Source organism: Bactrocera neohumeralis, chromosome 2 (assembly GCF_024586455.1).
Source record: "Bactrocera neohumeralis isolate Rockhampton chromosome 2, APGP_CSIRO_Bneo_wtdbg2-racon-allhic-juicebox.fasta_v2, whole genome shotgun sequence".
NCBI lineage: Eukaryota > Metazoa > Arthropoda > Insecta > Diptera > Tephritidae > Bactrocera > Bactrocera neohumeralis.
The window spans coordinates 18,219,588-18,238,665 of record NC_065919.1 but is presented as its reverse complement, the minus strand read 5'-3'; the positions used below and the strand labels follow the sequence as shown (position 1 = coordinate 18,238,665).

Here is a 19,078-nt window from a genome sequence, read left to right as displayed (position 1 = left end):
AAACAAAAAAAATTAGAAAACTCTGGACTCAATCCGTTCATCTTTTGAAATATTCGTGCCTATTAAATTAGATACAGACGAAACCGAAGCCGTTTCAGAGTTTTCCACTATTAGCCAAGTCGGTCTGTCTGAAAATATGTATGTACGTGAACCAGTCTCTCAATTTTTAAGATATCGATCTAAAATTTTGTTCACGTTTTTTCCTCCCTAAAAAGCATACTCATTTGCTAGAACCGCCGATATAGAACCACTATAGCACATACTTAGCTGTCGTATACATATGTATGTATGTATGTAATAGGTTGTCAAAAAAGTCTTGCGGTATTTACGCTAGTTGGCGCTGAAAGCGCGTAGTTCTAGTTTTATTCGTCGCAGCGGGTCATGCTATACCTTTTTGGAAAGCTCATTTCACGCGCTAACACGTGTTTGATTGATTGTCGTTTCTTTTAAGTCGTTCGTGAGTTATAGCGTCGCAAACATGGAGCAAAATAAAAAAAGAGAAAAGAGACGATAAAGGCAAAAATGCATCTCAAGCCGCCAATAAAATTTGTGCAGTTTATGGACCCGATACAGTTTCCATTTCCACCGCACAACGATGGTTTCAACGTTTTCGTTCTGGTGTAGAGGTGGTCGAAGATGCGCCACGCTCCGGAAGGCCTGTCGTCGAAAACTGCGATAAAATCGCTGAATTGGTTGAAAGAGACCGGCATAGTAGCAGCCGTAGCATCGGTCAAGAGCTGGGCGTGAGTCATCAAAAATTCATTTCAATTTCAATAAAAAAAAATTCAATAAAAATACCGCAAGACTTTTTTGACAAACCATTATATTGAACCATACGGATCGAGGGCTTAAAACGAAAATTTTTTCATTTGACAAGATATCGTAAAGAAATTTGAAGTAGATTATTTGTTAAGGCAATGATGCTTCGAAGAAATTTTTCAGATCGGATAAATGTGGCGCACAGCTGCCATAGCAACTGATGGGTCAAAGTCAAGGTCTATTATGGACACTTTTTATTGGTTTAGGATTTTATAGCTTCGGTCCAATCGAAGTGTACGTTATTTCTTGTTTTTGATTTAGAATAGTCTGAGCTCAATCCGACATCCATTTGTGATCCACGACGGATAATTCGATATAAACGGAAATAAAGATTACTGGCTACGTTGAATAAAATAGTTTAAAAATTTAATAATAAGTAATGTGGAGTTCCTTCGAACAATTGGATCATCATTAAATCAATACAGAAGTTAGGTGTTCTTAACAGAACAAAAAATGTTTTACAACTTCCCAATACAACTCTTTAAACGTTTTAAGAAACCTGAGTCTGATATTCCCGAACTTTTAACTTATGTTCAACATAATTGGCGCACTGCTCGCAACACTACCACACATCATAAGAACCAGCATTCATTACTGGATAATATTCGACCGAATAGATCACGTTCAGCACGTAGTGGAGAAAACATAGCAGCAGTAGCTGAGAGTGTATACGAAGGCCCTGGAGAGTCGATTCGGCGACGTTCGTAGCATCTGGGAAACGGTTCTTGAAAACGTATGCAACGACTTCGCGCATTTTATGTCGAGATCTTAAATTGAAAGGGTGCAAAATACAGTTTGTGGCAGAACTGAAGCCTCCCAAGCGACATTGCTTCGCTCAATAAACTCTTGAAAAGTTCCAAGAAGATCCGACGTTTTCGAGCCAAATTTTGTTCAGCAATGAGGCCCATTTCCGGGTCAATGGGGCATGTCTGCAAGAAAAATTGCCGCATTTGAGACGAAGACTAACTTGAATAGATTCAAGAGCTGCTATTTCATCCAGAAACAACAACGGTTTGGTGTGGTTTGTAGGCCGGTGGAATCATCGGTCCATATTTCTTCAAAAAGATTCCGGTGAAAACGTAATCGTCAATGGACCTTTATCGCGCCATGATAACCGACTATTTGATGCCTGAAATTGAAGCTCGTGATCACGGCGACGTTTGGTTTCAACAAGACGGCGCCACTTCCTACACATCGCACCAATCAATGGATTTAATGAGAGAACACTTCGGTAGGAAGATAATAATAACTTTGAGCCGGTCGTTTGGCCGCGATCGTGTGATTTCACACCGTTAGATTTTTGCATGTGGAAATATGTAAAGTGTAAAGTCTATGCGGACAATTCTGCTCGATTCAGGCTTTCAAGCAAGACATCATGCGTGTCATTCGCCAGTTACCAATCGAAATGCTCGAACGATTTATCGAAAATTGGACTCAACGGATGGCCCTTCTGAGACGTAGTCGCAGCCAATTTAAAAAATATAATCCTCGTGAAATAAATGCCAAAGAATCTTCTTTCGAATCGTAATAAACATTTCCCATTAAATTTGAAGTTTCTGTATTTTTTCTTAAAAAAAGTAGCCAACTTTGAAATATCAGTGCATATTGGCTGCAAGTACTTTATAGCCTTTACAAACAGACCAACGACAACAGAATCCTCCGAAACTGATTTGACACTATTTAAACTGCGATTTTGAAAGCGCTTACACAAATGTATCTACATATAGTAATGTTCTGGAGACTTAAAAAATAAATATTAGGAACGCAGTTCAAGAACTTGAAATTTACATAATACAAATCACATTATTATATACATATGTATGTAGGTATAACTTATGCTACTCCCTCCGTCGTTCGTTATATAAACGCGCATAATCACATTAGTTTAGCCATACTGACGTCGCTTTACTTGACATTAGTCTTTCTTTTCTTCTCCCACTTTTCACAACTTTTTACAGTTCCAACTGCAATGCTGTAATTTGAAGATTTTTTATCAGACCTGATTCTTATGCAAATTCGCCTACAAATGCATAATAAAATGTGAGCGCAATTTTGAATCGACGCACATGTTCCATAAGTTCATATGTACGAATGTCATAACGATGATACCAGGAGCCATGTGTGTAAAAATTATTAGGTTACGTATGTGGGTTGTTTGTTGTAAAAGCAGTAAATTGGTTACGACTCCTTAGGTACCCATCTGTTGATGTTGATTTGATTGTTGAAATTTGTTTTCATTGCTCGGCAGGCCACAGCTGGTGGGCTGATAATCTCAAACGCATTTCAAATTTACAAAGAATTTAATGCAGTCATGCGATCTACTTATAGATTAAAAAAATTGAAGGATGATCATCCAGTTTGAAGCGAATAACATTTAGTACTTAAAGATACTAACAATTCTTTCCATTTTCAAAGAAAATAACTACATACAATTTGTTGAAGATACAATCGACCAGCGCTCTCACAGGAATGAAAGAAGAAGGAAAGACCTTCGAAACATCGGCTCATGATAAAAAAATCGGAAACAGAGAACATACAACAACTTTTGATGAGCAGCTTCACCTTCTTTCACGTACTCTGTCGAAACTTCGTATTTTAGTAGAGAAATGTTTCGCAACTTTTGGAACTCCTTATGTTTCGCAATAAAGGAAGCACGGAATTGAAGCTTCAGATAATATTAATAAAGGGCTTTCCAAGGAACTGTGACCAGCTGCATTCATAACAATGATGTCGGTGTTAAATTCGGTTGATCTTATAAATAAGAGATCTCGACATTTCTCTATACAATCTGACTGGTAGAACTTTGAGAATAAATGTCTTATTTATCCAATTTAGCCTACACAGAGTTACCTCAAGAACTATCGCACAAAAGAAGACTAAAAATAATCAGATATAATTAAATGAAGTTTGATAGACTTCTGGTCTTTGATAAAGTTGAAAATTCATAAAGCCCTCGCGCAGATAGAAAAACATCCTTTTTCCAAATATCAAGCTTCTTCTATATAAAAGGGTTTAATCGTTTCAAAATCATCGAATTGCTATCATATACTTTACAAAGGCTTTTCTCTAAATGGGTGATCCATTTCGAGGTTCCCTACTTTTTTTTTAAGAAAAAACGCAAAAACTTCAAATTTAATGGCGAATGTTTCTTATCATTCGAAAGAACATTATTTGGCATTTATTTTTTGAAGACTATATCTTACAAATATTAGCCGCGGCTACGTCTCAGATCCGTTGAGCCTAATTTTTGATGAATCGTTCGAGCATTTCGACTGGTAACTGGCAAATGATACGCCTGGTATTTTGCTCGAAGGTCCGAATCGAAGCGGGATTGTCCGCATAGACTTTAGGCTTTACATATCCCAACAGGCAAATGTCTAACGGTGTTAGATCACACCGAAGTGTTCTCTCAATAAATCCATTGACTGATGCAATTTCATAAATTGGGTCACTGAAATGGATTCATGTAATATTTTCCAAGTAAATTGCTTTAAAGAACTACGCGTTGAAGATTTACTGGTGAAACTTATTTGTCTATTTACTTGCCTAAGTACTCTGTGTACACAATGTTGCAATTAATTAACCTATAATATATTTTGCAGAATTAACCTCCCATATTTGCGAAGTAAATTATCCTGTTACAAACGGAGATAATGGAAAAATATAGATGCATGTGTGTACTAAATATATGAATCTAACGCAAGTGAGTGGCTCTCAGGTTCTGGAGGCTACGGCAACCGCAGGCAAAGTTTAAAAAGAGCCGAATGTTTGCACAAGCTACCACTCAACACTGCCTGGGCAACCGCATCCCAACCACAATGGACATGAGCAGTTTCTGCATGACCAACAGCGTCACTTAGGGTGTTCGTTCAACAGACTTACGTGCACAAGGATACCTACTATATTAGGATTTTACACATACATATTTATGAGAAATATTTTATATGTAAACTTGGTGATGCGCTTTTGTATTTATTTTTACAGTGTTGTTCAGATAAATCCACTACATAAAAATACCACAAAAACGTCTTTTGGCGAAGAGGCGGAAAAAAGTTCTTCGAAAAAGAGTAAATGCCTAGAAGATGGTTCGTTTGGAGTACTCTTAAATTCGGGTCACGACGAAGTATGAAATTATAACAAAAGTTTCCTTTAAGATTCCTGTTCCCTACGCAAGAAGTCTTTACTTGATGATGACGAAGTTTGGCTGGTTTTCCGAATTTTCTCATTTCATTATAAGTGTGGTTCCACGAATAACTCCCATAAAGCATCGCTGATGCCAAAGAACTACAACTTTAAGTTCATTAAATTTCTGAATTGTAATCTTTGACGTAGTGTCGGCATCACTGTTACATTAGTGGGCCATTATAATACAACTTTTTCTTACTTTGCTTCGCTTTGCGTCATAAATTTGCTTTGACAGAAAGGCATACGTCGAGAATTTTTTTGCATGAATCGTCAAGGAAAGCGAGGAAAGTTGTATGTGAATCGATCATAAGTATTTCATAAGATTTCTTTTAAAATGCATATCTTAGCCAAATGCAGTCAAGACACACATCGGATTGGGGGATATAACGAGTCAGCGGTATCGAAATTATGCGTACTTCCTAACTTTTGCTTCAAAGAATATCGAGCTTTTAAGGCTGAAAAGAAACGGATCACAATTGCGTTATGAAAAGCAGATAAGATTTACTTATTGAGGGTATGAATCTAAATGGATACACCAATGAGAGGTTTGAAGAAGTGGGTAGTCTGTGGCTTTGTAATCATACCAGCCTTCTGAGGATTAGATATGGATTCTCATATGCTTGTTGTACAAAACCGTGCTAGCCAATAAAGAGATTTGATCTTATTGCACCGAGATTTTTTTCTGAGTAATAAGCCGTTTCCATATTATTTTTTACCAAGCTTAACCTCAGCTATATCCATTTTCTAACGTTCGTTTTCTCCAACAAAAAGTCGATAATTAAAGAAGGTTAGGTTATGTTTTGAGGTCGATCCTAACAGGGATCTCATCTGGATAGCTAAGAACGCCGGTCTGTTGTGGTACTTATAAGCTCTTAAGAGTCATAAGACCCTTACATATCAAAGCCTGCCAGAAATTTCAAGGGCTAATATCTGTTTCGCCTATGCCTTGTGTTTTGCCGAAGCTAAGATTACTGAGATGATTCAGCCTCAATCGGGCAAAGAAGGACAATAGAGGAGAAAGTGCATTGATATTTCCACCTCAATCTCCTTCAACGGCGACCGGCGCCTGATAAGCTCACGCGAGGTCAATTGGTTCATTGCTAAAACGCAAGATACTAATGGATATCCAACTCGGCCCCAATTCGATGTCAGCTGAACACTTCGGCTTTGCAGTTGACAGCAATTCCATTTTGAACAGGCAACCAAACAAGTAGTAGCTTGTTGTTATTTCAGTGAGGACATTCATACACTCCTTGACTAGCTCTGAGCGCACAGTAAGTGAGTTGGGTTGGCGGCTAAACCACTTCTATTCGCACAGTTGGATACCAGGTTGAGGTATCCTTCGGTTAGCCCAACGACGGTATATAGGAATTTTATTTTTACCATAAGAACACCATCGTCAGCATAGGATATCACCCGACAACCTCGTTCGCCGACATCTTTAAATAGGTCGCTAACCATCTAAAGCAGTGGGAATCTTGCTGAGTTTCTCCGTTAACCTTTACCACTATTAACCTTTACGTTACGACCTTACCATCGCAAAAAAGACTATATATGAAAAACTTTAGGTTCGATTGCACAACAAACCTTTCGAGGGATTTAACTACCGCCTCCAGGTGCACATTATTGGAAGCCCACTTGATGTCGAGAAAGATGCCAACAGCAAAATTTCTTCATGATACCTGCCTTTATTATTGGCATGCTGGGCATTTAAAAGTTTATAAGAGACAACTAGAAATGCAAGAAAGAAAATTATTGAGCCGTGCTTCATAGTAAGATGCCAATATTTTTCAGAGTAAACAACGAAAAGTATGTTAAAATATAGTTTTAGTATTAGTAATAATAGCCAATCTCAAAATTACGAGTATATTTCTGTCACGAAAAATATTTCTTTCGCAATTCGTTCGGACGTTCGTAGGCCGCCTAAGAATTTTTATAGGAAATTATATGAAAATGTTATGTCTATTACTTATAAGATTTAAGATTTTTGAAATGTATGCATATTATGCAAAATTTCACTTAAAGCTTTCAAGTTCATCAGGCTGATTGCCCATATTTCATTACGTAAGTAATTCAAGTAAAAAAAAACTCCTTAACAACTGAGAGTGAATTACTTAGTGAGTGCACACAAACTGTCCTTCGGTTTTCCTAAGGTAATAAACACAAAGAATATGCACACAAGCGGAATAAATATTTCAAGATTTTCACATAATGAATGTAGGCCATGACAAGCGGGACGATGGCATGAAAAGCATGTGTATTTGCATTTTACTTCGTGTCAAAATACAAATGGAAAAACAAGAAATGAAAACAACTCAAAAGCATGTCTCGCAAATCCAGGTAATCAAAACGAAAAAAACTGAGAAACAACCGAATGATGAGATACGGAATTGAGTTAGGAGAATTTGAAATAAACGAATTTGTGAAATTCTTTCAGTTTTATTTTTCCTCTCACCAACGGCAACATCTGAAAACCAATTAGCCAATTAAAGCGGAGAACATATCGTAAAAGCGCAAGGAAAATGGCCTGAAAATGTAGAAACGGCTGACTTTGTCCCAGTAAACCATGCCATGTGAAAAACAATACCATTTTAATGAGCTGTTTTGGAATAAGCCACGAAGGCTGACAAGCATTGATATCTTCAAAATAAATTGAGAAGAGTAAAACTTGTGCTCAACCCCAGAAAAAATTTCAGATCTGTACGACCAACAGTACTTAAGCAATGTTTCTCTTCATAACTGCTTTAATTATCTCGTTAAAAGATTGGTCGAATAAAACTTTTTGACTAAGATTGGACAATCTAAGAAAGAAAGTGCTTAAGAGGACAGGGCTTGTAAGAACTCGTGTTTAGTTAGTGTAAAAATAATAAAAATATTACTTCTGGCGAACCTTTTGGTAAGACGAAACTACAATCTGGACAAGCGCCACTCATTTTCTTCACTGTTAATCTTTACCAATACCAAGTGGTGCAGTCAAATTATTAAAATGGATTCTATGATTGCCCACACTCACTCTTAGTTCACGTGATCACTTCAAAAGCGCGTTTGCCGATCTTAGCAAAGTCTTATATCGGTTTTAATCTCATGTCACTAATAATCTGCTGTATCTGCCAGAATACCAAAATTAGGCTCCTGACTAACAGAGTCACTAAATTACTATTGTGACAATTAGAGACATGAGACAATCGTCTCAAGCAGAATACCGATATTAAAATGTTTTAATCTATAATAATCCATTATCCATACAACTTCGGTGAAAATTTTTCGTCTAGCCTCTACTAAATATGGCCTAAATAATTTTGTACGTAGGTTCGCTTTTATATTTCGGCATTTGGCAACATTTGTATTGCAAACTGGGAACTCACAATTTTATCGTAAAGTTTGACATTTTTGATGGTATGCATGCTCAGAACATTTTGACATATGACCGCTAATTGTGTTGTTTAAAGTAACTTAAAATATTCTTCACACCAAAACATGATTCGTTATTTAACATTTTCGCTCAATTATTTTTTAAAATCTTTAATCGTTGATTTACTCAGAAACAGTGCATCGATGAACTTAATTCAATTTTTGGAGATGAAGCTCCATCAAGGACCACTGTTTATTGATGGTATGATGAATTCAATCAAAGTCGTAGATCATTCCAAGCAGAATTTCGGGAAGGTCGTGCAAAATCAGTTATTGTTCCGGAAACTACTGATGCTGTACGCAAACAGATATTACAAGATCGTCATGTGACTTATCGCGAGATAGAGACAACTATAGACATTAGTGGGACCAGCATACATTCAATATTGCATGAACATTTCACTTTAAAAAAAAATAGGCTCACGTTGGAGCCCACACCTGTTTTTAAGCAAAAATGGTTGCCGGTTTTATTGGAAATACTGGTCCCGTCGTAACCATGCCGTTGAAACAACACAAAATAGTAAATTCTGAGTTGAACACAACCATTTGTTTGCCAGTTGTCTGTCAAGAAATCAAGAAAACCAACCACTGAAATCGGGTCTCTCAAAAAACCACAAAATGAACCTGAAAACATCGATTTCATAACTCACCCGACGTATAGTCCCGACTTGCTGTCGAATGCCTTCTTTTTATTCGCGTTCGTAAAAAATAATCACAGGTTCATGATTTTCGACAACTTAAGGAGAGATACCTCAATTAGATAGCTAAAATGCTTCGAAAATTGGTACAAACTCATGCAAAAGTATGTAAATATTAATGGCGAATATTTTTAGAAAACAATAATGTAATTTTCGATGAGTAAAATTTCGTGTTTGTTCTGGAAACCCAAAATATAATCAGCTGCTTTTGGCGCAATGGTTCTCTTAAGAGATCTATACTGAAATTAATATCTTTTGCTGATTTTGGAAAACCTTATCATGTAGAGACGTAATGAGTTTGAAAATTGATTTTATTTTTATAATTTTTTTATTAAACTCTTGTTCTAAATGCGAACGTTGATCCGGGTAATAGTTTTGGTGATACAACCTTGAAGACATACATATGTACATATATGTATTTATGTATATCCTACAAAAAAATGTTGTTTATTTTTAATGGGCAGACATATAGTAAACATGTCCAAACACAGGTAATATGGGACCACAATTATGTGCCAAACGTTTAAACAGTCGAATTCTTTCGAGTACACTTTTTTGGCCTAATACACTCTCCATTTTAGTCTAGTTCTCGTCCTTTCAAAAGTATGCCGGGTATACCAGATGTGGTTCGCCACCACTTGTTTCCATTGCTTCCGTCCTGATTCAGTTTTGGCTATGCCTACAGGGTATATGCACTAAAATGCATGTTAGCTGTTGCTGTGGTCCTTTCCTCAGAAAACTGCTCTTTCGCAAAGTGCCGCTTGCGGGCATCTCCTATATGAATTCGCAAATATTTGTTGATAAATATGTTTGCACTTTAGACAGTGCTCACACTACTTACGTAGATACTACATAAGTACATGAATATTTGCTAAAATTCGTTACTTATTGGGAAATAATACGAAAGGTAAACGAAAAGTGATACAACTTAGCAAATCCCTGGGAGGTAGATTTGGTTTAAATGTGGTCGCTTTAAGAAATTAAGCGATAACTTTGAAACGGATTGAAGGAAGTAATGAAGCGATGACGGCTGGCTGTTCGGTTGTTTGAAAATACAGGGTAAATGAGCAGTATTGGAGGATCTTTTAAAAAATGGAGTTAAATGGAGAAAAGTGTGAGCACTGAAGAATAATCAACTTGGTTCATAGTTAGTAATCATGATACATCAATGTAAACTTGGAATATGAAAGAAATGCCGTTTATAAAGTGGGTGTACACCGAATTGGGGACGACCTTAGCTGAAGATACTGGGAATCAGACATCGAAAACCGTTGAAATGACTCTTAAAGTTCGAAAACAGACACTCAACAGGTCAATACTAGAATTAAATCCATATGATTTTGTTAGCCCGAATCTTCAGAAGGTGCTTGTATAAATCTGACAATTGTCAGATAGCCTTATTGGATCGTTTGAAGAACGAAATCGCTGAAAACCCCCGAATTTTAAGGAAAACTTTTCTGTTTCACCAAGATAATGCACCGTGCGAAAAGTCAGTGAAAACGATGTCAAAAATCCATGAATTGGGCTTCGAATTGAATCCATATTCACCGTTTTCACCAGCTCTGGTCTTCAGAAATTTTCTTCGAATGACGAGGTTATGGCCAAAACTGAGGCCTTCACAATGTCATTTCATTTTGTCTTAACAATTTCGTGCAAGTGTAGAGAGTATTTAAAATCCCCAGCGGAGGTCTAGATATATCATAATCCTATATAAAAAGTATAAGATGAGTCTTCAGAGTGCGACCAGTTCTTATTTAAAGGCAGCTCTAATGAAACTAATCAGGTCGCGTTTGAGTGCGGCTTATTGGCCGACAAACTTACCACACATAGCCTCCCTCATTCAATCTAAACACTAGGTCCACCACTAATTGTAGACAAAGAAAGATTTATATGTTGATTAATATAACGGGTGATCCAAGTGGCGTGCCATTTTTCGACAGCCTTCAGACAACTGTCATGTTATTTTTATTCAGTATTGTTTGGCATTTCATCATGGAAATACTTACGTCTGAACAACGTTTGCAAATCGTTCAACTTTATTACGAAAATTCATGTTCTGTAAAGAATGTGTTCCTTGTGCTTCGCATTCATTATTGGATAATATTCGACCGAATAGAACAATTCCAGTACGCAAGCAAATTTTCCGCATTTGGGACGAAGAGGAACCTGAAGAGATTCAAGAATTTATATTTCATCCAGAAAAAACGTTTCGGTGTAGTTTGTATGGCATCATCGGTCTATATTTCTTCAAAAATGATACCGGTGAGAACGTAACCGTCAATGGCGACCGTTATCGCGCCATGTTAACCGACTATTTGATGCCTTAAATTGAAGCTCGTGACCAAGACGACATTCGGTTTGAACAAGACAGCGCCACTTCCCACTAATCATTTCAATCAATGGATTTATTCAGAGAACACTTTGTGGAGCAGATAATTTCACATTTTGGACCGGTCGATTGGCCACCAAGATCGTGTGATATCACACCGTTTCAATTTTTCCTGTGAGGATAAGTAAAGTCTAAAGTCTATGCGGACAATCCCGCTTCGATTCAGAGCAAAACCATCATGCGTATCATTCGCCAGTTACAAGTCGAAATGCTCGAACGAGTCATCGAAAATTGGACTCAACGGATGGACCATCTGAGACATAGCCGTGGCCAACATTTTAAAGAATTGAGAATAAACATTCCCCACAAAATACTAACTTTCTTTGGGTTTTCTTTAAAAAAAAAGTAGAGAACCTCGAAATGTATCACCCTTTACATTCATACGCAAATGTAGTGTGAGTAAACATGTGTATATATGTATGCCTATTGTTTGTGCTTGCAAATTTTTTCCATAGCTCCGGAGACCAGTTGGCGCAGATGTTTGAGACATCACCTGCAAAGTGTCAAAGAAAATATGTGTTGCCACGTGCGCTCGCCGAATAAGGCCAACAGAAAACGAATGAAAAAAAGCTGCAGCAATGGAGCTTGGGGCGCATTGTCTTTGGACACACACAATAGGTATTGACTAGTTTATACACAGATTTTTTATTTTTCGTTTACTCGCACTTCTAAGCTACATACGACTCGTATATTTGCTTACCACTCTGGCGCTCAGCTTGTTTGCGCTTGGCTGGGAGCTCGACTTGCCCGGCATGCGGTAATGCTTCCTTTGGCTAACAGTGCTTGGCGCGGCTATAAACATATATATTTTATACATATATAGATATTTGTTCTCTACTTTATCGTTTCGCAGACTTACATACATATAGATACATGTATGTAGGTATGTATGTATTCAAGTCTTTTCGAATTGTATGCCACGCTGGCATGCTTCTTATGGCGCTCCTTTACGCTTTTGTCTAAGCTAAAATAATTCCTCTAATTTTTCCCACTTTAATTTGAGAACTTTTACGAACTTTACCGCGTTTACTCAATCTAAGCTGCAAGCCCGTAAAAATGTGGCAAGAGAATGAAAAATGACTTAAGTATGTACGTAAGTACGTAAGTAGTTAAGAAGTAGTGGGTTGACGTGATGGAAAAAAATAAAAATTGACGAGATTTTCAACTCTAAATGCAGCTTTTAGAATTTCTCCTCATTTTTTTTTAATTTTATATTTTTTTGTTTTTTGTTTTTTTTTTTTAAGTGCAGATAAGTTGCACAGCAGACAGGAGCCACAGGCACTGAGATATGAGCTCCTTGCGTATTTAAGTCCAACATGTCGGCCATACAGCCATGTAGGTATGTGTGTATGTATACATAAATATTTCCCTCACTATGAGAGCTTTATCACAGACAAATAGCGAGACTTTGAAGTCACATGAAAAATTATTCCGAGTGCGGAGCAGTCACTTTAACTCGTTCACTACATTTACAAGTGAGTTTTCTACGCTGTCGGATACAATAAGCAGAGTTCATCGGCTTCTTATATTCTTTTAGTATGCTTTTTACTATGGCAATATGTATTGCACTATACCTCCATACATATATGTATGTATATATTTTAAAATAACATACGCGGGTGCATCAAAAAGTAATTGGAGTTCGACTGGTCCGGGTCGACAGTTCTCTTTGGATGATATGGTTTTTTTTTTGCCGTTTTTGGCAATCCTCTTGTTGCAATATGGCAACGCATAATTTTTTCGTAAAGTTTGACATTTTTTTTGCTGTACATACTATTTGTGTTGTTTACAGTGACTTAAAATATTCAACCCGGCCAAATAATTAAATTGCAAACATTTTCGCGCGATTATTTTTTTTTAATTTCGTCATGGATTAACTGAAAAAGAGTGCAGCAGTGAACTGAATTCAAACTTTAGCGAAACTCTATCAAGAAACAGTTTTATGGATGGTATGGGGAATTGAATCGAGGTAGTAGCTCACTCCAAGACGAATTTCGTGACAAAATCAGTTCTTGTTCCAAAAACTATTGATGTTATGTGTAAAGTAAAATTGGCAGATCATCGTGTGACCTATCGTGAGTTAGAAGAGATAACTAGAGACCAAGGTCAATATTGCCTGAACATTTGATTGTACAAAAAGAATGTTTACTTTGGATCCCAAACAATTTGCCACTTGATGAATCGAGGATTTATGTGATGAGCCCGAAAGTAAGCAGCAATCAACTGTATGTGTGCTTCCAGATTAGCTAAACCCAACAAAAGTTGTTCGCGGCCGAGGAACTTCCAAGCGAATGGTTGCCTGTTTTTTTTTTTTTGTTGAAAAACTGGACTTATCGAAACCATATCACTGAAATAACGCATAACAGTAAATTTGGAGTGCTACACAACCATTTGTTTGTCAGTTGTCTTTCAAGAAATCAGGAAAACCAACCGCCGGAGATGGATCACTCTTCACCACGACAATACGAGCTCTCACATCTCGACTGAAACAACCGCATTTTCGAGCACTCAAAACAACGATTAGATGAGTTATGTGGGCACCGAATGACTTCGTTTGATTCCCGTACGAAAAAAATAAACTAAGAGGTCCACGTTTTTCGACAACTGTAGAGGCGGTTGATGCGTTCAGCAGGCATGTTTTTTAGACGTCTTATCAATTATATCTTCTACACGATATTCGACCATGCAAAGCTCTAGAATTTTTTCTTACGATCACTTCAAAACGTTCAGGTCGGATTTGTTCACGGTTTCATCATTCTGCATTAGTAGAACTTATAAGGTGTCAGATCGATTGGTTGAGAGTAGAATTTACTCATCTCACTATTTGGTTAATTAATTAATTTAGAGACGATGAAACTATTGAGTTGAATTTGTTTTATCAAATTAGTCTGGAAAGCCGTTAGTTCTTAAGAAAGACAACTTGGACAGACGATATTGTTAAAGTTTTAATATTTCGTAGGTATAAATTTCATGAAGGCTTATACTACATTGAAGTGGATCGCATGAGGAATATCTGGCCAATTGCAAATTTTTAGATCCAAAGCCACGCTTAAAAGGTCCAATCAATTCATTGGCGGTCAAATATAAGCTTAAAAAATTAGGAGTCCAAAAAATATCCAATCCATCGGGGAGAGTTTAGGTATTTATTGCGGAAATCCCGCAGAATCATACCTCATTCATCCTTATTAAATATTGGGGCCTAAATTATTATTTGCTAGTCTCAAAGTAGAGAAAGTCAAGTTTTAAGTTGTTATGAAGAACGAGAGCGAAAGTTGAAACCAGTGGCAAGACCAGTTATAAAACAGTATTAAGATGGCAGTCAGTTCAATTAGTTGTTACCACACCCTTGTATGTTCACTTGCAACTTGGCGTTCTGGCCCCAAAAGTGGCGTCATTTGACGCTTCAGTTTAGAAGATAAATCGTTCGTTTTATCGTTCATTCCCAATAATAGTGAAAATATGCTATTTAAGCCATTTAATAGCTGCAAGTAAAAGGAGAACCACACAATAGGGAGGGTGCTCAGTGTAATCGAAAACTATAAAATTTATATGTTTTTTTTTATAGTAAAAATTTATTTTATGATAGCTATAATAATTTGGTTACAGTTTGGAGTACATAACCTTTTTATAGCTATACTTATGCACTAAGTTAGTGTTAGTGAGTGGCATGAATAGCAATAGTTCATACTATTTTTTTTTAATAAGAAAATAAAAAAATAGTATTTTATAGAATTGATGAATGATTACTGCTCAGAAGATGTTCAATAGCTTCAATTGGCTTAATTTTGGAGCTTTTTTGTACCATTGGTTTTAGATAACCTCTAAACTTTTCTTTTTATTTATTTATTTTTTTTTTTTTGAGACCTGAGCTTAAGACCTCAGGAACTCTTTATGAATCGGTATTCCGTACACTGTCTTGTAATTATTGCTCGAAATTATGGTTCCTTGTAGTAAACTATGTAGTTTTTATATTAGTAACCGTTTGAGAAGTGCAAGACTCAATAATGGAGCAACGAACAAATGCTTGAAATAATGCGATGAATTCAAAACAAAAGTTGAAGCCAAATTTACTGATGGATTTCTAACGGGTTAGGTTAAGTTAGATGACACGTGATCGCACGTGGACTACTATATGTGGTCCTTTGTAAAGCCATAGAAACGAAGAACTCCTCTGTTAGAACTTATAAATTAGAAAAACGCTTAATGGCCAATACAAATTTGCAGAGGCGTTTAATTTCCATTCCCGCCAGTGCGGTAAAATATTTGAAGGTATGCGTTCCTAAATGTTTAAGTCTTGACCTCCCAAACGCGGGACAGTCAAGAAGAAAGTGTTGAGTTGATTCCACCTCGTATTCTTCCATACAGATTCTGCAAATGGTACCTGGTAAGACTCCCAGCCTTTCAGTATGGACACCAATAGGGAAATGGCCTATTAAAACCCCCACAACTAGGAGAGGCTAGCCTTACTGAGGGCAAAAAGATCACTAGATCTTTTGCGATCAATCTTGGGCCACAAGGATTTTGGGACAACGCAGCTTTGCCCAGCTTTGGCCAAGCTGTCCGAAGCGGAGCATCGATCCGCTCCTATTCCTTCCTTACTATCTCATCAACTTTACAATTGCCTGCGACTCCACTGTGGCTTGGCACCCATACAAGTCTTATCGCAAAGAGATTCGATCCTATTGATAACGAGGTTACGCAATCCTTGACCAACCCTCAAAGCATTGTAAATGAGTTCAAGGCTAGTATCGCCGCAAAATATTCCTAAATTTTTTGAATAGTTTTTGTTTGGCGTATTATCGAAGATTGAAGATCGAAAACAGCATTTTCGACATATTTTACTATTTTACTATCAAAAGGGTAAAAATTCAGTTCAAGCAAGGTGAAAACTATGTGATGCGTACGTAGAAGACGTGTTGATTGAGTGCCAAAGCCAGAATTGCAAAATTTTGTCCCGTCATTGATCCTGGAAGGAATCTTTTAGTCGATGTGGATAAAATAAAATCGTAGGACGATGCAAATCGTCGAATAACAACTCGGACGCTTAGTAAAAGATTAAATTTTTCTAACGCGACCATTCATAAGCACGTGACCCAGACGTTTCACATTCGATTTCGAAGCTTGACATATAGGTCTCTCATGTTTTTACAGAACGAAATTTACTTCGTCGCATTAACAACTGTGATTTACCAAACGTCAGTGAAGTGATCCATGGGAAGCTTTTTAGTGCCGGGAATATAATAACAAATCAAAACTTCCATATACGAAATACCAACTCATCGAAGTATGTATTCGAGACAATATCAAAAATTACGGCTAACGTCGAAACTTCAAAAATAATCTCAAAAAATTCCATTAGGACTATTAAAATAGCCATGAAGGTCTGATGAAGTCAAGTTATACAAGTATATGTGACCTGGTCTAGGAAAAGGGGGCTAATGTGCGAAAACTAGTTTTCTGGGAAAAGCTGTTAAAAATAATCGTCAGTTTCTCGTTATCTCATTAATTGTTCTCCTTTTTTTTGACACCTAAGCCCCCTTTTCGTAGACCAGGTCACATATATAACATATCAAAGATAATGTTAGCGCCATTAAAGTTAAGAAATAAAGTACGTAAGTATAAAGTAAGGAATAAAGTACGATAAAATACCATTTTAATCTATACCATCAGTTAATTTATTTTTAAAGTTAATATTTATTTACTATTATTTTTAAAATCGATATAGAATATTTTTCTTTCGGTTCTTGCTTTTCTAAGAACTTGCTTAATAATGAAACCATTATTAAAACCAATACAAAATCAGAATATAAATTCAATACACTTACCTTCAATTTAATGGCTTATATTTACTTATGCTGTTTCAAATGTTATGAAACGAATGCATATGGAATTTTTAGTTTAACTCAAGGCGCATAAGAATTGTATGCTGAAATGGCAAAAATTAGGAACATTTTATTAGAAAAGATAATATGTTTTGCTTTTTTTTATTATTTAAAGAATGTAGTTGGTTTAATATTATATATATTTATATATGTATATACAATAAACTTTTCTAACTTCTATTTTAAGCGCATTACTACTAGTAGAGGTATTACCACAGAACACTGGATTCTCTTTAATTTCACCTGAAAAGCATATGTAGTGTAGAATTGACTGAGTGTAAGTTATGCACAAAGAAAGTGGAAATGGCAGGGGAAAAATAGATTTAAACGGTTCAAAAAACTTCTACTTTAAATTATTCATCAATATTTATTTCGACGCCTTCAAAGTAATCTCCAACCGATGTAATACACTAATGCCACCAATTTTCTGTCCTCGAAACAGTTTTTATAAGCACTTTTTGGGATGATCTTCAGCTTCTTCAGTGAGTTTTGTTTTATCGACTGAAAACAGGTTCCACGGAGGGACTATTTCAATTTGAGGAATAAGAAAAGATCACACGGAGCCAAATCTGGAGAATACAGTGGTTGATCGATGGTATTAATTGCGTTTTTGGCTTTAAATTCGGTCACAATCGTGGTTCGATGCGATGGTGCATTATCATCGTGTAAAATCCATGAACTGTTCTTCCTTAATTCCGGTCATTTTCGACGGATGTTCTCACGCGAACGCCTCAATATGGCCAAATAGAACTCCTTGTTGACCGTTTGTCCTTCCGGAATAAATTCATGATGCACTAAACCACGAATATCGAAAAAACAATGAGCATCACCTTGATTTTTGAGCGGCTTCGGGGTCTCTCTAGCACTTGCCGGACAATTTTCAAGCACTATCTTTTACTTTTTTAATATATTCATCAGTGGAAGAGGTCGAAGGTCGCTCAGAACGAGGCTTGTCTTCAACGATCATTCGATCGTTTTTGAAGGTTTAGTTTATCCTGAGTTTTTAAAACCTGGTGAAACTGTTAATACTAATATCTACAAACAATAAATTATCAATTTGAGACATGCATTGATCGAAAACCGACCAGAATGGGCCAGAAGATATTATATTTCCGAATACCCTTTGTTTTCAACGATGGTAAACGCATTGGCTGAGCAGCACTTCTGCTAGGTTTGCTTCAAATGACAAACATTTCTATTGGCATGGTATCCACAAATGGTCAAAATTTCTAAAAAGCAATGATCAATGCTTTGAATGAATTCTTTTTCACTTTTCCACTCAAAATTAATATTTAATTTTCACAAAAAAAAAAATATTTTCACACCGGTACACTTGGTACTTTGTCTGCAGCAGCTGCTAAACGATACCCACGATTTCTTAGGTTAGGCTTGTTTTTGTAAGCTTGGTGATCTATCGTTTGTTAAAAGAAATGGACCAAACTACATTTTCGTTAACTCTTGGCCAAAAATCACAATGCCGTAACGATGGCGCCGTGTGACCTGTTCCTATTTCCAAAAATAAAGATAACCTTAAAGGACCGTCGTTTTACAAACATAGATGAAATTAAAAGCGCGTAAAAGAGCAAATACTTTAAGGGTTGAAAAGCTACAAAGAGCTGTCGAAGAGATTATCAAACTAACTCTTGGACCAAATTTCGTCTAGGAACTTATCTCGATTTAAAATTTTGGACATT

The 19,078-nt window shown here is 36.6% G+C and overlaps 1 protein-coding gene across 3 annotated transcripts in view; it reads right to left on the bottom strand.

Annotated features, from left to right (window-relative positions):
* Positions 1–19,078, bottom strand: part of LOC126751018 (cadherin-87A) — a 192,550-nt gene that overhangs the window by 68,132 nt on the left and 105,340 nt on the right. For 2 of the 3 annotated variants that reach the window (XM_050460911.1, XM_050460912.1), the window contains exon 3: positions 17,328–17,428. The exons of the other annotated variant lie outside the window; for it this stretch is intronic. The gene's annotated coding sequence lies outside the window, so the exon portion shown is untranslated. The remainder of the gene's footprint in view (positions 1–17,327; positions 17,429–19,078) is intronic. 3 annotated transcript variants of the gene reach the window in all.